At 43.4% G+C, this 25,487-nt stretch overlaps 1 long non-coding RNA gene and 1 pseudogene across 1 annotated transcript in view; one reads left to right on the forward strand and one right to left on the reverse strand.

Annotated features, from left to right (window-relative positions):
• The window catches only part of LOC141055991 (uncharacterized), a 228,107-nt gene that overhangs the window by 172,028 nt on the left and 30,592 nt on the right, over positions 1-25,487 (reverse strand). The window lies entirely within an intron of this gene.
• On the forward strand, positions 4,363-5,097 carry LOC141056013 (guanine nucleotide-binding protein G(q) subunit alpha-like; annotated as a pseudogene).

The raw sequence follows: 25,487 nt of genomic DNA on the forward strand, positions 1-25,487 counted from the left end.
GAAAAACACATGTCAGGAACAAAGCAGGGTCATTTTTCTCAATTTAAGTTGTCAAGGAGGCCACCAGCTCAATCCAGTTGCAGACCACCCTTTCTCCAGACTCTGCACTGAACCCAAAATGACCACTCAGGCTGGTAAATGGAAGCAGAACATTCGGAGAGCAACACTCAAGCCACAGACATCTGTAACATCTGACTCATCTTCCTGTCCCAAGTGGGCCTTTCCAGCTCAGCTTCAGTATTTGGCTAGTTAGAGCTTCTCTCCCTCCAGATAGTTGGGGGTCCTCCCTGACAATGAAGACCCTTGAAATGGGTTGCAAGTCTACATTATTGCACCAAAATATTCAAGAGTTGTTTTGTTGCTTAACCATTTCGGGCAATTTACCTACCAATATCCCATTATCACCAATAGGAATCCACAGAACATTGCACGTTAAATATAATTGTAAAAATATATTTCATCTAAATGTTAGAGCAAATAGTAAATCTAACTATAGTTTATTCTGCAGCAGAAAATCCAAATCATCCAGTGTCATTAGTAACAGCCTTCAGTATAAAGAACAAGGAGACTTGGAGGTGATTTGGCCCCACAGATCCTTGACCTCAATGTCAGTCTGTGTGATCACATGGAGACAGGATTTGCACAAGCCTCATACACTGAAGATCTGCAGGTAGTTTTCCAAGATGTTTGGAAAGACCTGCCTGACAAATGCCATCAAGAACTGTGCAAGCGGCAAGTACCTAGAACTGGTGATGGCAGAGATTGGTCCCCAAATACTGATGCAATTAAGATTTCTCTTTTCTTCATTCATTTTTATAATAAGTGGATAAGAAATTATGAACACCAGTGTTTTTGGAGGCATTTTTCCCCCACGACACCTGAAGCCCAGGGTGGCGAAACATGTCAAGGTGCTTGTCAGCTCCCCATTTTGTGTCTCTATTGTCCATTACTACTGGCTTGAGCACACAGCAGCGGCAATATTTGCTCCCAGATGGTCCCAGAGAGTGACTGGCAGCAGCAGCACTGGCAATGTTTGCTCCCAGTCCCAGATAGAGTGAGTGGGGTGGGAGTGTTGTAATACATCTCTGCCTCTGGTCTTAGCTGGACATTATATATTATAGATTTGCCTGGACTGTACATTGTATATTATAGATCTACTACCTGAGCATTATATATTATAGATCGCCTGTCCCTGGACATCATATATTAGAGATCTCCCTGGACATTATAAAATATTTTTTTACGTACAAGATAACTTTTAAACCCTGAAAATCTTAAAAGCTAGGGGGTCATCTTGTATGCCAGATTTCATCTTATAGGGCAGGTGCAGAGCAATCTGCAGTCATTGTGTATGGTGGTGGTGGGAAGATGGGGGCAGGGAGTGGTCCTGATGACAAAGTGAGGGGGCGCCTCACCAGGAAGGTGCAAGTCAAGTATACCCATTGCCTCATTATGGCAGCGGTGCTCTGTGCAGCTCTCTGCTAGGGTGGTGGCTCTGTAGCAAAGGGGGCCTCGCTGTCATTTTGTCAGAGCCCGGAGGCCCCTGAAGCTCCACTGGAGCAATGCGGTGGCCTCCAGGAAAATGGCCACTGGGGCGGTGCATGCTCAGATGTAGATCTTGCCCTGAGATCTTGGGAGACTAGATTTGAATCTGAGCATGCGCCATTCCCAGGCAAATCCACAACGTGTGCATATACCCTTATTGTAAAATCTGACTGACCATACACCAATGACACAGATACCATTTTTTCAAGTAGGTGTTTAAACATAGACATATGAATAAGGCCTTAGTCAGAGACTGGGCAGTAATAGAATAAAATCAATATAGTAATCCTACAATGTCTGCTGGACATGTTATGGGGAGAGTTTATAGTTCAGTTAGTACATAGACACCATACTTGTTGTTAACCAGTCAATATTTTGTCCACAACACTGCAGTGTCAAAAGAGGAAGACAGCGAGACAGGCAGCAACATCGCATCAGAGAGCTCTTGACCTCGAAACAGAAGATCCTCAGATCCTGGTAATGTGACATAGCATAATACCAATGAATAAATAATATTCTTATTAAAAAGGGAACACGTCACAAGATGCAACCACTGCCTTTAGGGGCTTATCTACAGCATTCTGTAAAGCTGTAGATACGAAGAACAAGTTATATTATACTCATCCAGGGGGCGGTCTAGTCTGATGGGTGTTGCAGGTCTAGGTCCAGCGCCTCCCATCTACATGTGATGTCGTTATCTTCATTGCTTTGTGGTGCGCTCTTGTGCTGGCGTACTGATCTGCCCTGTTGAGGGCAGAGCAAAGTACTGTAGTGCACAGGAGCTGGTAAAGGTCAGAGAGGCCAAGCACCTGCGCACTGCAGGACTAATAATGTGCATGTACTGATGATGTCACCATGGATCAGAGAGACCAATGGTTAAAGGGTTAATTTACACGCTCGGGTCACTGTCTCTGCACTGTCAGGAGCAAAGTCTCCTCTGGTCATGAAGGCTCCAGAGTCCATGTACTCAACTAAAGCTCGCACCATTGTTCTTCTCAGCCTCTGTGCAATGATGGGGAGTCCTCTCTGGGAGTGTGGTGTTGCAGGCTGCTTTCCCTGTGGCACCCTCTGTTTCATGCCCTCTGCCTGCACACCTTCCGGTCCAGTCCCCCTTCCTTTTCCTCCAACCATAGCAGTTACATGGTCCAGTATGTGTAGGGCAGAAAGTCTCCCCCCCTGGCAAACCTGCCATCTGGCCACGTGGTTCTGTATAAGGAGCAGTGAAGGTAGCCTCCTTTGGGCTCTTACTCTGCCCTCAACAGTGCACATCAGTACACCTACGCAGGAGCACGACAAATCAAGGAAAATTACATCACATGAAGATGGGAGGTGCCGGACCTGTGCACCCATCAGACCGGACCGCCCCCGGGTGAGAAGAAAAACATGTTTTATTATAATCTTGCAGGTCAGATCAGGGGCTTATCAAGAGCATTCTAGAATGCTGTAGATAAGCGCTGTGTTATAGTGACCACTGTGTCCGCTAGAGGGCGCTGTGTGGGTGTCCCAGGATGGGCCTAAATTCATATCCATTGTGTTAATGGGTATAGGATGCTGAAGGATTGTTATGTATCTCAAGGTGGATGGCCTTGAGATGAAGGCTTGCTTATGTGCTGATCAGCAGATCTGATCTGTCATTCCAAAGTGTCAAAGAAGCCTACAGATAATTGATGAGATGGGCAGGATCAATCTACAAATCCACCCAGGGGTGTGTTTAAGAGTGTCACAATAAAGTATATGTGCATGAAAGCTTGAAGGACCTGTGATGAGGTCATAGCCATGTGACCCACTGGGCGTTGCTACGGACCATATAAGGTAACCAGAGTAGGTCACATGGGAGAGAACATGGATCGGATTGAGCCAAGTGGAAGGTCCCAGCAGGCCTAGGTGGAGGAAGGTGTGCTACCTTCCTAAAGACCACGTGCTGAGGCTGTTGACCCGGTGAGGCCAGGGCATATTGGCTGCATGCGAGGAGGGATAAGCCTCCTGTGTCCATTGTTTCAGGCTCAGTCCTGGAGCCTCAGCAAACACTTATTCTTGCTTTCGCCTTAGCTAAAGGCTATTCCTTATGTTATGTGCTGGGTTATGGAGCAATAAACCCTATGAATTTTTAAAGGAGCATGCCTCCTGATTGACTCCGGTGGCTCCTGAGCGAGTTTATTCCCTACAGCACCGAAAGGCAGTGGACACAGCTTATAGTGGCAAAACGAGGTGACAAGATCCTTTTTACTCCGCGCGCTTTAAATACATCACTGTCCCCATTGGGGCACAAAATCTAAATATCCTATTAGTAGGTCTTTGTGTGGGTTTTTCGTATCACACTCCAAACACAGAGAACAAACTCTGCACAACTGTCATCCTCTGTGGGATTTGAACCCCCAATCCTACAAAGCTGTTGCGCTGATCACTGAGCCACTATATACAGTGCGAACCACAGAGCCACTGTGCTACCGTAATACCCATGCAAGAATATTTTTGCTGGCAGCATTGTGTATTAGCTCTGTGGACATCATATGCACTAAACATCTGTTTAATTCATTTGAGGATTTAATATCCTATCCTTACAATAGGCAATCAATATTGACATCAGCACTGATCAGCTGACTGAAGGAGTTGTACAGTTGCATGGAATAAGGACTGCTATTTTACCATGCTTATACACTATGTTCCAATGTATTTATTTAAAGGGATCTCCCGTCTCATCAGTCTGCCTCCCCCCAATCTGCACAGCATTCCCCTTCTTACAAGGAGAAGAAGCAGGTCTGTGCTTCGCAGGGTGGGGGGTCTGTCTCTTTCCAGCACCACAAGCAGTTAGCAGACATGACTCTATAGTCCATCATGGTGTGCTGCCTCAGCGAGGAGGCCAAGGAAGCTCGGAGGATCAGTGACAAGACAGGCAGTTCTGCCAAGACATGAGGGACACCTGCCGGGAGCAGATAAGGATTATCCATGGATCTGGCTACTCTGATGAAGAGGGGCTTCACTAAGTTTGTGTACCAGAACATATTCACTGCAATGCAAGCTATGATTTGGGCAAGGGAGACCCTTAAAATTCCATACAAGTATCAACACAACAAGGGTCATGCACTGTTATTTCAGGAAGTTGATTTTGAGAAGGTGTGCTCATTTGAGATCCCTTATGTAGATGCAGTGAAATATTTATGGAATGACCCTGGCATACAAGAATGCTATGATAGGAGACGGGATCATCAACTGTCTGATTCCACAAATAATTATCCAAATGACCTGGACCGTATTGCAGATCATGGATATCTACCTTCAACAACTTGTGCTTTGAGTCAGAGTGCCCACAACAGGAATCAAATATCCATTTGATTTACAAAGTGTCATCTTCAGAATGGTGGACATAGGAGGGCAGCAATGAGAAGGAAGAAGTGGATACACCTCCATAATGTTCCTTGTAGCTCTTAGTGAATATGATCAGGTGCTCATGGAGTCTGATAATGAGAACAGGATGGAAGAGCGCCAAGCACCATTTAGGATATTATCACATATCCGTGGTTTCAGAATTCTTCACTCATCTTATCCTTATAATAGGCTATCAATATTGACATCAGCATTGATCAGTTGACTGAAGGAGTTGTAGCGCCTCATGGAATAAGGTCTGCTATTTTACCATACTTATACACTATGTTCCAATGTATTTATTTAAAGGCAGTCTGCAGGATTTAACCCCTCCAAGCCTTATATATGTGCATGTAGCTCTTTTAAAGACAAACTCAGTTAGCACCTTTATATGGTCGGCCCCTTTCTCCCTTTATTCAGTAATCAGCATTTCATTTGATATATAAATTATGCCTAACGACTGTGGTGGATCTTAACCTTCCATCACTCCAGCTCTATTTCCCGCAGAGTGCTACCTGCTTTTGCTTCACTGACAGCCTCTATGATGTGTTTCATTCTGGAAAAAAGAGCTGCAAGTCGATCAGGAAGAGGTGGCACCGAGCGGGTATAGAGCTGGAGCAACAGATCTACTCCCTCATTTGAATATGTATGCAAACCGATTTCAGATGAATAGACTGAACGTGTAGAAATATTGCTGGAAGTATCTTTTAAAGAGCTACATGGGCATACACATAGATCCGGCCTCATTCATTACCTAGCAGCTTTTTTTCAGTTGCTTCAATTACTGCATTTGCTGGATCACGGCAAAACCACAAGTGTCGCACATGTCTGCAAGTCCCATAGGGAATGAAGCTGAATGCAGTGCTGCCACAAGTGATCTGTTACATGGCAAATGCAGATAAACTACCAGATCTGCTGCGAAAATGCAAAAATCGCTGATTTGACAGTAGCCCAAGTCACTGACGAGAGTGTCTGCATTACTCATGCTCACCAATGGGGGAGGCAGCACTAAACGTGCCTAGGGCAGCACAAACAATACGGCCCTGGCAGGAAGATGTGTGTAAGGGTAAATCAATATATTTACTTTGTTCTATGTTCAGCTAAGCAAATCCTTAACACAATTTTTATTCAATAGCTTTTCGAAACATAGCTCAAATTTATCTGACCAACTCAGCTGAAGAATTCAAAGATGGTTAACCATTTTTTGTGACGTTAAAAGGACAACCCATTACACATTCTGGGAAGGACTTGGAAAAGCTCCATGAGAAGTGAGTAAACAGTAGGAAGCATTGAAAAGACATGTCCAGCTTCTAGGTGCAGTTACTAATTTATTGCTGTTTCAATACATATTCCAGTATATCACAGCAAACAGACGCCTCTTGCCAGCCTGTGTGTTTTGACTCTTATGAAGTCTTAGTACAAGAGTGAAAATGCATAGGACGGCAGTAGGGGTCTGTGTGTGTTGCACTATTGCATATATTGAAACAGCAAATGCTCAACTGCACCAAGAAGCTGGACCTGACTTTTCCACTAACAATTGTACACCAAGAGGTGGCGATTGCCTGTGCTTCTGGTCAGGATGGTCTGAATTGGGAATTGAGGATTAGTACTGAGAACAATGACATGCGGCTTGAATAGTAGGAATTGCGCGCTTACTTGTGAGGTAGTCACTAGCACCAATGTATTTTCTCTCTAGATTTCATCAACCTTTGGTGAGCGCAAAAGAGGCAAGAGTATTTTACCAAATGGCACAAGAAAACCTTTGAAGATCGAGAACTTGCTGAAACTTACATCAACCATACCCATCAGCAAGAAGGAATTTCCCATCTGAAGTTAAACAATAATATTGGGTGAAAGAGGAGAAAGCTCAAACTAAGTCTCACATCCAGCTATAGGCAGCCCTGCCACCCATCTTTATAGAAGTGGAGATAAGCAATGATGCATTATGGAAGATGTTTAGTCAATTAGTTTTAGTTATCACTACCATTGAGAGTGTAAGTTAACTAACTTGTCTGTCTAGTTCCACAGATCTACAGCAATTAAGAAGAGAAAGTGGACAGAAGAGAGAGGACCAAGAAGATGAAGTGGAAGAAGGAATCAATCCAGGAGAGCAACTTGATAAAGATGATTCAAGAAGCTTCTTGAACAGTACTCAATAAGAGTAAAAGAGCCCTTCCCATCACTAACCATGTGCAAATCAGCCAAACCGCTGCACAGTACTGCCAAGACAAATGGAGGTGAGCACAGAACAGAATTCTGAATTATACTTCATGCAGCACTATGGGACACCCCCCATCTTTTACTAATGGCTGCACCATACACAAGAAGCATTTTCTACCATCTCCCTTTTGTCTCCACTTCCTCAAGTGACATTTCCCAGTGAACGCATTTGTCTTGGTTGAAAGCAATGCCAAATTTGAAAAACCATCGAAAACACTACGTGTGAACATAGCCCAAGTGGTGGAAGAACATTTTTGCTTTGGGTTATTTATTTTGTCTTACATACAAATTACCATGAAATGGATGTTCCTTAACATATTTCCCAGGAAAATCCATTTCAGTTTTTTGTATGTTTTATTGTGTGCCTGTAAAAATGGCATAGGACTGACAACATTGTTCATAGCTGTGACGAGGGAGTCTGAAATGCTCCCAGGGGTATTCCCCATGATGACACCATGTAATTTGATCACTGTTCCTAATGATTTCAGATTTTTTTAGGCCCCAAAGTCACCCGAGGGGGGTTGGGGGTGGGAGGTCGTGGCACAAGTACTTTTCCCATTTTCCCGTAGACTTACATTGAGCTCATTACACAGGATTATCAGGTATTCCAATTTGCTGGACCCAACCAATGAGCACCCGAGCTTTTTAGTGCTCGCCCATCACTAGGGCTTAACCGAATACAATAAGCGGTTTCCAAATAACTGCATCGGAAACCTGGAGCGCTCCAATTTATCGGCGGTTAGGCGCCGCAGCTGCATGTGTTGCGGCTGTGTGACAGTCACATTACATGCCTGGAGAGACCAAAACAAACAGGCAGTCTCTTCAGGTCCTTTGTGATCAGACATTTCCCTCAGTTAACATGGGATGCCATAATTTGCACAGATTGCTTAATCTTTTCACAGTGGACTAGGTCAGAAATTGACCCCATCAACAATCCATTCTTGGCTATGACTAGGTCACCAGTAACTCCACTTTGTCTGCAACCCACTCAGCTTCTTTTGACTTTTCATGGTATGTCTGTTCATCCTTCTGCTGGGTCTGATCACCTGAGGGGCCATAGATGCCACGAGTCATTATCAATCACATCAGCAAAGACCATTTCTTTTTTTGGTCACATCCACACCAAACTCAATCTTCATATTCACTCGGGTGCAGTCTGGTGCTGACCATGTCTTTTCCAGAATTTCAAAGATGGCCACTGTGGAATGGTTCATGATTTCCACCTCTGCCTGGCCAACCACAAGGCCAGCACAGTTTAGTTGCAATCAGCTGATCTTCAGACCATTGAGAGCCATTATTGGCATCATCCTGAAAGAGAGCTATATGTTATGAATGAGTCACCGTGGAGGAAAAAACAAAAAACAAGCTAAGCCACAGAAAACCAGAGAGGTTGGTAACTAAGTGGATTGCAGACCCCTGATCCTATCCACACAACTAGCAGTAGCCGTGGAGCGTACCGACGATGATCCTAGACACCTCGTCACAGCCAGATAACTAGATAAGCCTAAAGCAAGAAAAGGGGAAGTCTAAACTGCCCCAGAGCAGACCCCAAAGCAATAGACAGCCCCCAAACATTTATTGTCTGTGAGACAAGATGAAAACACAAACACAGATAGAAATATAGGCTGAGCAAACCATGGGGCCCACAATAACTAGAGAGGACAAGAAAAGGAAAGATGCTGTCTGCCATCACGCACAAGCCCCTGCCAAAAAAATGTCCAACACTTTCTGATAACAAAAACCCTGAAGTCGCTAGATTTCAATTCCCTATATCAGCACTCTGGTATATTCTGAAGACAGAACAAAGACCAATCTGATCAGGGACAAAAAGCAAACTGGCAAAACAGAGACATAAGAGTGGAAATTCAGTACAGCCCCAGCAGGGGCTGGCTGACCACAAAAACTGAGTAAACCAGACCAAATCTCATGTGAAAAAAATAGCAGAGCACACTTAGCTTGAGAAGGCAGGAACAGAACTGGAAACCAGAACCTCACGGCAGGGGGGGGAAATCACCAGCACAAAATTAGGTAGTCGGCTGACTTAAATCCAGTCAGACTCCTGATGTCCACTCACAGTCCTCCTCCTCAGATGGCAGGTCTCTGCCATTTAGATCAGCTTCATTACCTACTGTCACCACTATAGGGAGCCTGGATGGAGAACTCACGACTCCTGTCAACACAGCCAGCTCCACCACCCTCACCAGAAGCCAGAGGTAAACCAGAAAATGAGTTCACAACACCTATACTTTAGGAGGGTGAAATTTATATCCTTCTGGTACCCCCAGGATTTCTATTCAGGAATGAACTGGTGGCTATTCTCCTGCACACCCACTCTATAGGGATCATCTCACAGAGTGGCAATGAACCAGTTACACAGCACTTAGTTACAAATGCTATCTTGATACCAGATTCTTGTAGCAGTTTGAATATGCAGCTTTTCTCGGTAAGTTCCATTTCTGGCTTTGGCATACAAACACTGATGCAAAATACTGACCAAACACTGACGTGTGAATGAGCCTTAACTTGGCAGTTGATGAAGAATTGGTAATAGATGCAGGACAGCCAACAGCTTTAATTTATGATAAAAACACAAACTGAATCTTGAGACAGAAGTCTACGGTCCTGATTAAGGCTGGTTTCACATTAGCGCTTTTTCAGCGCACGCACGGCCGGGGGTAGCTCCGCCCCCGAGCCGGCTCTCTGCCCGGCGTGCCCGCCCCTTGCTTGTAGCGCCGCCTACTAGCGGACAGCGGAGCCTGCGATCGGCGCACCCTATCTTTAGCATAGGGTGCGCAGATCGTGCGCAGGCCGTGCGCTAGTTGCGCTTTGACCTGCGCTGCGCACTTTTGACGGTGCGCCGTGCGCGCCAAAATCAAACTTTTCCTTTTTTTTTCTTGTTTTCAAATAATTTTATTGGTTTTTTGGAAATAAACAGGGTAGGGAAAGGAAGGTAGGTAGGAAGGGAGGGAAGGGAGTGGGGAATAAACAACCTTGTACAGGTATGGAAAAAAAAATTTAAAAACTAGAGAACCCACAAACAGGCATAGAACAACATATCAAATAACAAAGAAAAAAAAAAAAAAAAGAAAAAAAAAAAAAAAATCGACAATCCTTATTATGGGGTAACCTTCTTGGAAGGAGATACAGCTCCCAGTACTAAAGCGCCCAGGTTTAAACTTCAAAATATAGTGCCTCTTGTTAAGTCTAGTTGATATGAAATTTGTTGTTCCAGGTCTTCCATTTTTTTGAGTATTTGTGAATGTGATTGTTGTTGATCGCAAATCTGCGTTCTAAATCGCTGTGTTGGCCTATCTTGTCAAGTATGTCTGAAAACTTGGGAACCTCTGCTTTCTTCCACCATTGTGCTAAATGGTCTTGGTCACTAAGAGGATGTGTATGATAATGTGTCTTACCGAATCATCAAATACAAACTTTTCCTTTTAACCAAGCAATTATCCCACAAATTTACTTAATGAACATTTGCATAATTCAGGGATAAGGTTTTGTCCATCCTCAGAATAGGGGTGAACAGCCTAATGCAGAAGGAAATTTTTGGCTTCCAGGGAGAAGGAGACACCTGAGGTGAGGGGAAATGTTGGATTATACTAATGAGCCTCACAATAACCAGTGACCACATAGGAGCAGCACTGAGGAGCTGATGTGAGGCCAATGGCAGGAAGAGACGTCTCTCAGATCACCATGTTATTCTAGAAGCTGCAGCTGATCTGTTCTGGGTGGAAGTTGTCTGTCATCAAGATGATTGATAATAGATGGCTCCTAATTGTGAGCGAATCTGAACTAGATACAAGGTCAGATAATGCGAAGCCTCCAATACATAGATAATGGTCTTCAGAATGATGCAGGGCCTTCATTCCTCTTGGTATTGGTTTTGATCTGTGTCTATTGTTATGCAGTAGTATATATTGTCTGTACAAGCCCCCTCTAAAATGTAAAGTGCTGCGGAATATGTCGGCACTGTGTCACCATCACCCACTGACCGATTTGCCAGTTTGGGACAAGAAAGGCTTTGTACAATTTAATAAGACTCTTGCACACAGTGACACGCTGTAAACAATTTGAGATAATAGCAAAACCATTTTTTGTTTTTCATTCTATTGTCAAAGTCGCTGCCTATAAAAAATATGATGAATTCTGTTGGAAATGCAACTGCAGATATTCTAGCCAAAAAGGCAGCCGTGACAAGAAAAAAGTGTTTCAACATTAACCTCTTGAGGTTTCAGCAGTTCAAGAACAGACCCACATATCCCTTTTGCAGAAGAAAAAGACATCTCTTGTTGCTTCCCAAGTGGATCCATAACCTCCCTTTTGTTTGTTTAAACGGGGTTTTGCGTAATGACTTAAATGGGGAGTTCTGTCCTGTGGTACCAAAACATCTACAGGTTGAGTTCACAAGATATAATCATGAAAGTTTGGGTCTTTTAGGCCAACAGAAAAGGTTAGGCATTCTCAGAATGATTACTGGAAAAAGATGGAAGAGACTATATAAAGTCTTGTTCAATCATGTCTCATTTGTGATCAAATGAATCCAAGACCAAAAGGACAAATCTCCACTACTCCAAATTGCACCTGCAGATGGTCCATGGTCTATGTTACAGATTACCTGATGGTAACAGACCAAAAATGGTCTCAGGTATGCATTGGTTGTAGTAGATGTATTTACTAAATGGGTTATATTTTACCTGTCAAGAAAGATGCTTTGTCTACAGAGAGCATTATTTAATCATGTCTTTTGTACTTGGTGGATCCCAAGAATGAACACCTCTTATTGAGGAAGTCACTTTACAGGAAAAGTCATGCAAGCAGTTTGTACTATTCTAGGGGTACAACAGTTTAATGTACCTTACCATCCACAGTCCGCTGGTATTGTGGGAAGGATGAATATAACAATAGAATCCAGAATTGCTAAGATGTTGTTGGACAAAGGAGATACTTGGGTTGATGCCGGACCTTTTGTACTGTTGAGTGTCAGGAACGACTTCTTCTACAACTCAATTTCCTCCTTTCGAACTAATGACAGGAAGAAAAGTGCAATTTTTCCCACATGAACCATTTTAGTCCACACCTCAAACAGATGCTGTTACAATGCCCAATTGTTTGTAGTAGTTGCAGGAAAGCTTGAAAGCCATACTTCCACATGCTGCATCAAGAATGCAGAGAATGGAGACACCATATGAATCTACATTCAAGAAAGGGGCTCTAGTGAGGATTAAACTGTCAGGAAGAATGGACCTTGGGAAAGTAACTGGGAAGGTCCCTTTGAGATTATTGAAACCATGGGACAAGTTATGATTCTTGTTCAACAAGCATTTAATGTGGTTAAAATTACCCACAGAAAATAAAGTGTGGGTACATGTTGATCAATGCAAGTTGTATATTGCAGAATGATACTGCATTTATTTTAGGAAGAAATGGATTCCAATAAGAGCTGGAATATTAAACATCCTGCCCTTGATGGATTTGATTCAACACCAATCCTACAGGAGAAGACATTTCTCAGGAAAAACTGTTTGATGGGAATCACATTTCTGTTACTCTATACTATTTCAACTGATCTATGCAGAAGATCTTTTACATCATGGAATAAATACTAGTGAAGTGAATGAACCTTGCCAAAAACTCTACATTCACAAAGTCCAAGAGGATCTAGTCTACAATACCTAATAGATGAAGACATACCAGACAATTCAGCAGATATTACTGGAAACATTTGCATGGGTTATGGTGTAAAATGCTGTATTGAGCTACACTTCATACACAACACTGACATAATTGTACATGATACCACAGGACCCAAGACAGTTCACACAGTTACAAGAGATTACATACACACTAATAAGACAGGCACATGGGAATGCAGTCCTACAGATGTGTTACTGGAATATAGAAATAAGAGATTAAGAGGAATCTGTGTGGTCAGGTGATATTACAAATGATGTGATCACAAAAGGGAAAGTTTCAAACACCCAAAAGAGATGTGGTTAAGGACACAATTTTGGGAAAATTTTGGAGTCTTCATTACAGAAGGAGATGAAGATTGGGTAAACACATGGAACTTCCAGATAACCAGTAGCTGTAGTGTGGCGCCCCTGAGGCTCAGTCGCCACAAAGGTACTGCACCTTCTAAGGTGTAGTGCCCCACCATCCAGGTAAGGTGGGAACTACTTTTCACACTCGCACCCCACACAACAGGGTAGTTCTGCACAACCACATTGCGGTTCAGTGCTTAGAGAATAGCAGGGCACCTCTGGTGGTTTCCTGCATGGAACACTGGATGTGCTGGGAGGTGGGTGGAGTTAAGATGCATAAAAGAGTGGAAAAGTGTAGGATTAAAGGTTCAGTCTGACAGAGGATCAATGAGGAAGGAAGCCAGTCGGGAGGAGTGGGGATCCATGGCAGAAGGGATGGAGGAAGGAGTGCTGCAGCTGCCTCAGTGATGTGAGCCAGCTGGCACGGGAAAGAAACATAAGGAGAAAGACATAGAACTGCAACCTAAGCTTCTATAAGAGAGAAAGATCAGTGCAGAACGAAGGAGTAGGAGAACAGAGGAGACGTGGGTTGGAAGAGGAACCCTGCCTATAGGTTCTCAGCGCAAGGCTGGGGCCCGGTCCCCAAGCTTGTATGGACACTTATGGTTCTGCAGCAGACACGGGTGGAGTAGTTTGCTGTAAGTGCACTACTCCCATCTAAGACTTGGGGCACAACAGCAGCTGAATAGAGAGCCAGTACTCTGTAGAAAGGAGTCCCGGATAGAGGCTATAGCTGTCTGCCATACAAGCCGAGTTGTTAGGAACATCTGACATGAGGAACTTCAGAGCAACACGGTACTGGAGATCGTCACACTTAAAGGTGCTATAGAGGAGTCATTCAGGAAAGGTACATGTTGGCGGAGTGTTGGAGAGGAGCTTTCTATCTGGCCTGGAGGTTGGCCGAGTCTGACCAAGAGGACATGGCCCGGAGGCAGGCATCCTTGTGTACCGCAGACTGAGTAAAGCCTTGGAACTACAAGCCTCGGTGTCCTCCATTCATTCTTGCGCCAACCCGCTCAGCACCACTACATCTGGGTACCATCCTTTAGACTGCCTGCGCCTTGCCATTACAACTACACTGCCCTGGGATATCAGCACAGCCTGTGGAGGGCCATACCATCACTGCTGCATCCCACCATCTGTCCCAGAGGATGTGTCTGCAGCTTCGGCTTAACACCTCAATTGCCGAACACCACAGGTGGCGTCACGAACTATTCCATTTCACCAATTTCATATACCGCCATTAACTTGGGTGCCTAGGGCCACGGTCCGGGTCACCGCTGCTGTGATACATTCCCCTGACACCAGCCCAGTACCCCACAACCCTGGGAGGGCGACCCAGTAGCTTTTACAGTAACAAATACTAAGGCTCCAGAAGTAAGGATTACACCACATTTTTGTACTTATTCAGATGTAGTGATACCAAATAGGGTAATTTTATTTCTTATTGGGTAAAATTTGGAGATTATAATAAAATTTTACTAAATCTTGTATAATCCCTGCAGTTAGAAGGTATATGATGACCTCTGATGCCGTTGACATGCCAGCTCAATACGATGGTGATGCCAGATGCTGTGCTTTACCCTTCAGAGATGTGGACAACACAGAAAACCCTATTGACCTGTGCAGTTTTGACTTCTGTAAAGAGCTTGGTGAGGGAGGATTTGGACAAGTGCTGATTTATCCTCAGTGTTCCCCAATGTATCCTGCACCAGCTACACTGGAGGGACATACATATTTATTGTAGTGATCCATTACGCAGATTCATATAATATATAGCAGTTTGATCTGATCTGTTGTGATTTTTACCTCAGGTCATCTTGGCATCACACCCAGTCAGCGAGGAACTCATGGCTATAAAAAGAATAGCAAAGAATAAATGTAAAGAGGAAAAGGTGTACAGTGAATTAGAAATCCTGAAAATGGCCACCGGGTGCCGTTATTTGATCTGTCCTTGGTCTGAGTGGACATTAGAAATATACCTGAAGCTTTTCAGTGATCTGTGTGCGTGGCATCTGCCATTTACCATTTGTTCCTGCGTTTGCTTCTATAATGTTGCTAAAAGTCTCTTCAGAAGGGGGCTAGAACTCTCGTGCCACCTATAAGAAGGAGCAATCCCAATGGTCAGTGCTACTCCCTATAGGTGGCACTAAAGTTCTTGTTCTTACTCTCTGAAGAGACAACACACAGCTTTAAAGTCTGCTCATATCAGCATGCTTACCATGTCACTCTCTGCTAGGATAGATGTTACCCCTGGGATCCCCTTCTAAAATGTTCTGTGTTCTCACTTAGTTTTTTTTCTGCTGCCAAGTATGAGCGTTCATGCATCTTACATAGTAATGCCTGCTGTGGGCACTTGCTAAGTAATTATTCAAAGCAAATTAGTCCTTTAATCCTAGAAAACTTCTGATACATTCAGATCTGGCTTGGGGAGCGCATGTGTGCACACAAATTTATTTCTAAGCGCAATATTTTCAGAGTGTCTTGCCGGTTAAACATGGCATGTGGACAGGGCAGGAGACAGGCAAGGCTGGCCAGATATTTAAACAAATATGCTTCTTGTTAAATTGCACACCACTTAGCTGCTGCCGTCTTTTGCCTCCACTGCCCCTTTACACATTCTGTATACTCCACATCAGCCCCTCCATTCCCCCTCTCCCATGTACAGCACAGAGGCTGACATTTCACAGTCACTCCAATCCATCCAGTGCACAAAACCTAGACAAATCAAGCAACCTGTTCATGTCTCCCTCTAGTCACTGGTGACATCTGATCTAACCCTTGGCCCCCTTCCACCATCATAAATAAAAACTCACCCTGCAGCACAGATATCCTGACAATCTTATAAACATTCAGTGCTCACCTCCTTTCTTAATGGTGCCCTCTGGAACTCACAGTCAACATGCAAACTCCTGCATATCTAAGATTTAAGTTAATCAATTTGGTTTAAATGGTAAATTAGGTATAAACATGCGATAATGATTTTAACTGACCATAGAGCAGAGAGGTTTATCTGTAGGTCATTGGCAAATCCAAATGTTTATTAGCAACATAAGCTGTAAAAAGTTCCCACACATCTAGCAGTAAAGTTATCCAATCACCATGATCTTACATATAGAAGATTCCCATCTTTACCAGAAAGATTATATGAATTTTGAAAGGTTGGGAGAAATGGGTGTTGACCAAATAAGTGGCAAGTCAATAGCTATTGATAGTGTATGGTCATTAGTTCTTACAAACTCAGCTGGATCTGTCAGTGGTCTGGAGACAAATACCAATGCATGGGGACAATTTTATTATTCCATAAAAATACCTATAGGTTGCACCATCTATTGTGCACCCAAAAGCAAATACCAACAGACAAAATGATGAAGTTGGGTCTCCCAATACCTTATCACTGGACATAAGTAGTTGCCCAATTAATCTGGCAGTGGCTCTCAGAATACACATTAATGTGATTGCCTTGTGGCAATCACAGCAACAGTTTTATTCACTATAGCAGCCACTGTCCCAACAGTAACATCTTCAGTGTTTGGTATTTTTGCTTTGGACAAGTCACTGCTCAGATTAATCTAAATCTCATGGTACTGATCTGTTTCCTGCAGGTTGGAATTCCCAAGGATGCAGTCAACAGGTATGCATTATAGATATCTTTGGCTCTCGACTACTTGCATGGTAGAGGGTTGGTGCACAGTGACCTGAAGCCAGACAATGTGTTGCTCATGGACAAAGCTTGTCATAAAATCAAGCTGAGTGGCTTTGCTTTGACCCAACTTGTAGGAAACTGTTGTCCATGTCACATTGTCACATTATCCTGTACATGAATACAGAGGACTAAGACATTCTTCTTCAATCTTGAGCCCGACTATAGATAATTGTTCATGGGGAGGGGTATTTGTTGATTTGACTGGATATTTCTTTTGGTTTAAAGCAATGGAAACTGACACAATGTACCGAGCATACTACAACTGGAAACAAATGTTCACACTGTACTCCACTTGCTCATTGGGAGAGGTTAAGAGAAGCCATAAACATGTAAGGCCAGGTCTTCTATCCATAATCCTTTTGTAATCATCCAGTTTTGTCTTCAATTACCTCAATTTTCCCTGGAAAGTAAATGTCTTGGACCATGGCATCAACTTGGCAGTTAAGGTAAAGGAATTCGTAAAAGAATTTGGAGAACAAATAGCTGGAGCTTTTTTGTAACTTGCTGTACAGATTATTTTAGTGAGAATATCAGGTCTTATGGTCAGCACTTTTTCACAATGTTTTCTGTTGTTTATTATCTTGATTGCCAAACTTGGGATATACATTTTACCATTATCACCTCTGGGTTTGTTCTTTATAGTTTATGGAACAGCTTGAGTTTATGATCATGTTTTGCTTTCTGGGCTCTGTATTAAGACTTGAGACAGAAGCCTGAAAGCCAATCATTCATCCATACAGAAGTCACACTGCTCTCTTGGATCCAATGTGAAAATTCTAAGACTTCATGGAGGGACATGGTGCCACGATCATTCTAACCAGATCCTGGTGATGGAACCTTCTGAGAAGTCCATGATTATGGAAACAGAAGCAGCTTGAACAAACTAGTATTGCATGAAACCTGTAACTTTTAATCTGAAAGTTTTGCAGAGAATTGACAATCCACAGAAGACTCCAATGCTAAGGAGGTCTGTCCACAAGTTCATACAAACATGACTTGTTCTGCCATCTTACTTAATACTGTAAGCATCATTGACCTGGTCACATGATCCTTTTATGCCAAGTTCACATGTGCAATATTTAGCCATCTGAAACAAGTATTCATTTTAATGTATCCATAAGAAATAGAAATTAAAAGGATATGGTTGCATTTTAATCTAGCTTTTGAAGAAATCTACATTATACCTGCATCTTTCTACTCGCTCTCGCAACAACCTGTGACACTTGTCTACATTTCAAAGGCTTACTTAGGGATTCTTTTGCAATTACCACATGAGTCCAGAAGGGAGACCAGGAAGTGCCATTAACAAACATGGATCCACTCAGCTTCCAGGATGACATGAGAAGGGTACACCACCATGTTTCAGGAGAATCATCTGCACCCAGAGAATTCTTAACGTGTTGATGTCAATTGCCAGTTTAGATGACATGATGTGACAAATATCACTATGGACCTAGCAACAGGTCATCCACGCAGACCAGACTCCTTTTCTTTACTCCGCCCTGTTCAAGGGATCTTAAAAAGGAACACAATCTGAATAGTGGTCTCACCTAGCGGACCCTAGCAGCCACTTCAGCTCATCCCACTTGCAGACTACATGCCTTTCATGGACTGTCTCCGGGATTGTCTGAAAAGCACATGTCAGGAATACAGAGCAGGGTCATTTTTCTCAATTTAAGTTGTCAAGGATGCCACCAGCTCAATCCAGTTGCAGACCACCCTTTCTCCTGACTCTGCACTCAACCCAAAATGACCACTCAGGCTTGTAAATGGAAGCAGAACACTCAAGCCACAGACATCTGTAACATCTGACTCATCTTCCTGTCCCAAGTGGGCTTTACCAGCTCAGCCTCAGTATTTGGCTAGTTACAGCTTCCCTCCCTCCAGATAGTTGGGGTCTTCCCTGACAATGAAGACCCTTGAAATGGGTTGGAAGTCTACATTATTGCACCAAAATATTCAAGAGTTGTTTTGTTGCTTAACCATTTCGGGCAATTTACCTACTAATATCCCATTATCACCAATAGGAATCCACAGAACATTGCACGTTAAATATAATTGTAAAAATATATTTCATCTAAATGTTAGAGCAAATAGTAAATCTAACTATAGTTTATTCTGCAGCAGAAAATCCAAATCATCCAGTGTCATTAGTAATAGCCTTCAGTATAAAGTACAAGGAGACTTGGAGGTGATTTGGCCCCACAGATCCTTGACCTCAATGTCAGTGTGTGTGATCACATGAAGAGACAGGATTTGCACAAGCCTCATACACTGAAGATCTGCAGGTAGTTTTCCAAGATGTTTGGAAAGACCTGCCTGAAAAATGCCATCAAAAACTGTGCGCAAACAAAAAGTACCTAGAGCTGGTGATGGCAGAGATTGGTCCCCAAATACTGATGCAATTAAGAATTGTCTTTTGCTCATTCATTTTTATAATAAATGGATGAGAAATCATGAACACCAGTGCTCCCAGATGGTCCCAGAGAGTGAATGGTAGCAGCACTGGCAATGTTTGCTGCCAGTCCCAGATCGAGTGAGTGGGGTGGGAGTGTTGTAATACATCTCTGCCTCTGGTCTTAGCTGGACATTATATATTATAGATTTGCCTGGACTATACATTGTATATTATAGATCGCCTGTCCCTGGACATCATAGCATATTTTCTGGCGTACAAGATGATTTTTTTAACCCCTGAAAATCTTATAAGCTAGGGGTCGTCTTGTATGCCGGATGTCATCTTATAGGGCAGGTGCGGAGCAATCTGCGGTCATTGTCGGTGGTGGGGAGAAGATGGGGGAGGGAGTGGTCCCGATGACAAGGTGAGGGGGCGCCTCACCAGGAAGGTGCAAGTATCCAGATTACCTCATTATGGCAGCGGTGCTCTGTGCAGCTCTGCTAGGGTGGCGGCTCTGTAGCAAAGGGGGCTTCACTGGCATTTTGTCAGAGCCAGAGGCCCCTGAAGCTCCACTGGAGTGATGCTGTGGCCTCCAGGAAAATGGCCACTGTGGCGGTGCATGCTCAGATTTAGATCTTGCCCCGAGATCTCGGGAGACTAGATCTGAATCTGAGCATGCGCCATCATCCCCAGGCAAATCCACAATGTGTGCATATACCCTTATTGTAAAATTTGACACTGACCATACACCAGGGACACGACTACCATTTTTTCAAGTATGTGTTTTTAAACATGACTGTATGAATAAGGCCTTAGAGACTGGGCAGTAATAGAATAAAATCAAAACCAGGGGAAGAGTGAGGAGATCATTTGCATATTCCCAGTGCCTTCTGGGATAAGTGAAGAGTCTCCACGAGCTCAACGATCACTGGGTTTTGGCCGTTGCAGCTGAGAAGAGGAAATCGGAAAACCAGGGGAAGAGTCATGAGGAGATCATTTGCATATTCCCAGTGCCTTCTGGGATAAGTGAAGAGTCTCCACGAGCTCAACGATCACTGGGTTTTGGCCGTTGCAGCTGAGAAGAGGAAATCGGAAAACCAGGGGAAGAGTCTTGAGATCATTTGCATATTCCCAGTGCCTTCTGGGATAAGTGAAGAGTCTCCACGAGCTCAACAATCACTGGGTTTTGGCCGTTGCAGCTGAGAAGAGGAAATCGGAAAAACCTATCGGCGCGCGATTTTTGGCTCATCTTTCATCGTTTTTAAGAAATCTCAAGATGGAAGAGGCCAGGAGCCATTTAGTGAGCTGCATTTCTTGCTACATGTTCACAGATTTACCAGTGGAAAAGCCAAACTTCACATGCCACAAATGCAAGCTTGTGTCCCTGTTGGAGGAAAAGTTGCAAAATCTCGAAGAGAGGTTAGCTACGTTGAAGATCATTAAGGAAGGTGAAGAGTTCTTGGACAGAGCAGAATTATCTCTTCATGTTACAGAAAGAGAAGAAATTCGAAGTGCACCTGAAGAAACAGAGGAATGGAGACATGTGACCCAGAGAAGCAGGAGGATCAGGAGGCAGTCAGCGCCCATACTGCTCAGAAACCAGTACCAGGCTCTCACGCAGGAAAACGATGAAGAATTACTTCAGGATAAGACTTTGCCAACAAACAGCAACCTTGTACGCCTTCAGAGTCCTCCTGGATGGAGAAAGAAAAATGTTGTGAAGAAGAAACGGAGAGTGGTGGTCATGGGGGATTCCCTGTTGAGAGGAACAGAGGGAACAGAGTATTTGGCTAGTTACAGCTTCCCTCCCTCCAGATAGTTGGGGTCTTCCCTGACAATGAAGACCCTTGAAATGGGTTGGAAGTCTACATTATTGCACCAAAATATTCAAGAGTTGTTTTGTTGCTTAACCATTTCGGGCAATTTACCTACTAATATCCCATTATCACCAATAGGAATCCACAGAACATTGCACGTTAAATATAATTGTAAAAATATATTTCATCTAAATGTTAGAGCAAATAGTAAATCTAACTATAGTTTATTCTGCAGCAGAAAATCCAAATCATCCAGTGTCATTAGTAATAGCCTTCAGTATAAAGTACAAGGAGACTTGGAGGTGATTTGGCCCCACAGATCCTTGACCTCAATGTCAGTGTGTGTGATCACATGAAGAGACAGGATTTGCACAAGCCTCATACACTGAATATCTGCAGGTAGTTTTCCAAGATGTTTGGAAAGACCTGCCTGAAAAATGCCATCAAAAACTGTGCGCAAACAAAAAGTACCTAGAGCTGGTGATGGCAGAGATTGGTCCCCAAATACTGATGCAATTAAGAATTGTCTTTTGCTCATTCATTTTTATAATAAATGGATGAGAAATCATGAACACCAGTGCTCCCAGATGGTCCCAGAGAGTGAATGGTAGCAGCACTGGCAATGTTTGCTGCCAGTCCCAGATCGAGTGAGTGGGGTGGGAGTGTTGTAATACATCTCTGCCTCTGGTCTTAGCTGGACATTATATATTATAGATTTGCCTGGACTATACATTGTATATTATAGATCGCCTGTCCCTGGACATCATAGCATATTTTCTGGCGTACAAGATGATTTTTTTAACCCCTGAAAATCTTATAAGCTAGGGGTCGTCTTGTATGCCGGATGTCATCTTATAGGGCAGGTGCGGAGCAATCTGCGGTCATTGTCGGTGGTGGGGAGAAGATGGGGGAGGGAGTGGTCCCGATGACAAGGTGAGGGGGCGCCTCACCAGGAAGGTGCAAGTATCCAGATTACCTCATTATGGCAGCGGTGCTCTGTGCAGCTCTGCTAGGGTGGCGGCTCTGTAGCAAAGGGGGCTTCACTGGCATTTTGTCAGAGCCAGAGGCCCCTGAAGCTCCACTGGAGTGATGCTGTGGCCTCCAGGAAAATGGCCACTGTGGCGGTGCATGCTCAGATTTAGATCTTGCCCCGAGATCTCGGGAGACTAGATCTGAATCTGAGCATGCGCCATCATCCCCAGGCAAATCCACAATGTGTGCATATACCCTTATTGTAAAATTTGACACTGACCATACACCAGGGACACGACTACCATTTTTTCAAGTATGTGTTTTTAAACATGACTGTATGAATAAGGCCTTAGAGACTGGGCAGTAATAGAATAAAATCAAAACCAGGGGAAGAGTGAGGAGATCATTTGCATATTCCCAGTGCCTTCTGGGATAAGTGAAGAGTCTCCACGAGCTCAACGATCACTGGGTTTTGGCCGTTGCAGCTGAGAAGAGGAAATCGGAAAACCAGGGGAAGAGTCATGAGGAGATCATTTGCATATTCCCAGTGCCTTCTGGGATAAGTGAAGAGTCTCCACGAGCTCAACGATCACTGGGTTTTGGCCGTTGCAGCTGAGAAGAGGAAATCGGAAAACCAGGGGAAGAGTCTTGAGATCATTTGCATATTCCCAGTGCCTTCTGGGATAAGTGAAGAGTCTCCACGAGCTCAACAATCACTGGGTTTTGGCCGTTGCAGCTGAGAAGAGGAAATCGGAAAAACCTATCGGCGCGCGATTTTTGGCTCATCTTTCATCGTTTTTAAGAAATCTCAAGATGGAAGAGGCCAGGAGCCATTTAGTGAGCTGCATTTCTTGCTACATGTTCACAGATTTACCAGTGGAAAAGCCAAACTTCACATGCCACAAATGCAAGCTTGTGTCCCTGTTGGAGGAAAAGTTGCAAAATCTCGAAGAGAGGTTAGCTACGTTGAAGATCATTAAGGAAGGTGAAGAGTTCTTGGACAGAGCAGAATTATCTCTTCATGTTACAGAAAGAGAAGAAATTCGAAGTGCACCTGAAGAAACAGAGGAATGGAGACATGTGACCCAGAGAAGCAGGAGGATCAGGAGGCAGTCAGCGCCCATACTGCTCAGAAACCAGTACCAGGCTCTCACGCAGGAAAACGATGAAGAATTACTTCAGGATAAGACTTTGCCAACAAACAGCAACCTTGTACGCCTTCAGAGTCCTCCTGGATGGAGAAAGAAAAATGTTGTGAAGAAGAAACGGAGAGTGGTGGTCATGGGGGATTCCCTGTTGAGAGGAACAGAGGCCGCTATCTGCAGACCGGATATAACTTCAAGAGAAATGTGCTGTCTTCCAGGTGCAAAAATTAAAGATGTGTCTGACAGGATATCAGGACTCTTCAGACCTACAGATGACTACCCATTCCTGCTACTACATGTGGGGACAAATGACACCGCAAGAAACGACCTGGAAACCATCTGCAGAGACTTTGAAGACTTAGGCAAGAAAGTGAAAGAACTGGGAGCGCAGGTGGTCTTCTCTTCCATCCTCCCAGTGGATGGCCATGGAACAAGGAGGTGGAATAAGATTCTGCAGGTGAACAACTGGCTACGTCGATGGTGCCGTCAGCAACGATTTGGATTTCTGGATCACGGAGTGAACTACTTATACGATGGACTACTTGCTAGAGAAAGGGTGCACCTTACGAAGACTGGAAAGCATGTATTTGGAAGTCGCCTTGCTACACTTGTAAGGAGAGCTTTAAACTAGAACAACATGGGAAGGGAAGCAAAAGACCAGAAAAAGCCATACACCTGACAAATGCTATTGAGAACTCTGCTATTAGAAGTGGAAAGGAAGAACAAAGACGAAAGAATCTAATTAATAAAAATATTGGAGAAAGAGAAACCAATCACAAACTAAAATGTTTCTATACTAATGCACAAAGCATGGGCAACAAACAAGGAGAATTGGAACTACTAACGCAGGAAAAGAAATATGATGTCATTGGAATCACTGAAACTTGGTGGGACAATACACATGATTGGAATACAAGACTAGAAGGATACAACTTATTTGCAAGAAACAGACTTGATAAACGAGGAGGGGGTGTCGCATTGTATGTTAGAAACGCGTATATCTGCACAGAGATTGAAGCTTCAGAGACAGGGAGTTCTGTGGAAACTGTTTGGGTAAGAATACAAGGACAGAACAATGGAAAGGACACCATTGTAGGCATTTACTACAGGCCGCCTGTGCAAGCTGAAGATATGGATGAACTCTTTATGCATCAAATCGCCAAGTTCTCCAAAAAATATGACATAGTTGTCATGGGAGATTTCAACTATCCAGACATTTGTTGGGAATCTCTCTCAGGCAAAACTAACAGGTCAAGGAAATTCTTATCCTCTCTTGCTGACAACTTTATCTTCCAAAAGGTAAGGGAGAAAACAAGGGGAACTGCTACCTTGGATCTAATCATTATAAACAGGGAGGAAATGGTTGAGGAGGTAAAAGTGGCTGGGACCCTAGGAGGTAGCGACCATGCTATTTTAGAATTTTGGATAACTAGAGGCGGAAGATCTGTGAAGACTCAGACGTCAAGGTTAGATTTCAGAAAGGCAGATTTTAAGGGATTCAGAAAGAGAATTGGAGGGATCCAATGGCTGGATATCTTTAAAGACAAAAATGTCCAGGAAGGATGGGAAATCTTGAAAAATGAAATTCTCAAAGCACAGTTGTTAACAATTCCGAAAAGAGGGAAGAATAGGAAGCATTTAAGGAAACCAGGATGGATGAACACAGAACTTAAGCACATGCTAAAAAGGAAGAAAAAAATGTTTATAAAATGGAAAGAGGGAGGCATATCTAAAGAAGAATATAATGCTGTCTGCAGAACCTGCAGGGCACAAATCAGATTATCTAAAGCTGAAAATGAATTGAGGCTTGCAAGAGATGTCAAAAGCAATAATAAAGGATTTTGGGGATATGTCAAAAGTAAAAGAAAAGTCAAAGATGCTATAGGATTTTTACAGGATGAAAATGATGAAATGGTAAGACAGGATGTTGAGAAGGCTGAACTTTTAAATTCCTATTTTGCATCTGTTTTCTCTCAGAAAGGAAATGTAACATCAACTGTTATTCACTGTCCTATTGAGGGAATAGAAGAATCCAGGATATCTATAAACAGAAAGATAGTGAGGAAACACTTAGCTAACCTAAATGAATTCAAGTCTCCAGGTCCAGATGAATTACACCCCAGAGTACTGAAGGAGATAGCAGAAGAAATTTTTGAACCCCTCTCCATAATCTTTGAAAATTCTTGGATAACAGGAGAAGTGCCAGAAGACTGGAGAAGAGCAAATGTTGTTCCTATCTTCAAAAAGTGGAAGAAGGTGGACCCAGGCAACTAT

Source organism: Dendrobates tinctorius, unplaced genomic scaffold (genome assembly GCF_039654945.1).
Source record: "Dendrobates tinctorius isolate UK_male_01 unplaced genomic scaffold, ASM3965494v1 ptg000193l, whole genome shotgun sequence".
Taxonomy (NCBI): Eukaryota; Metazoa; Chordata; class Amphibia; order Anura; family Dendrobatidae; genus Dendrobates; species Dendrobates tinctorius.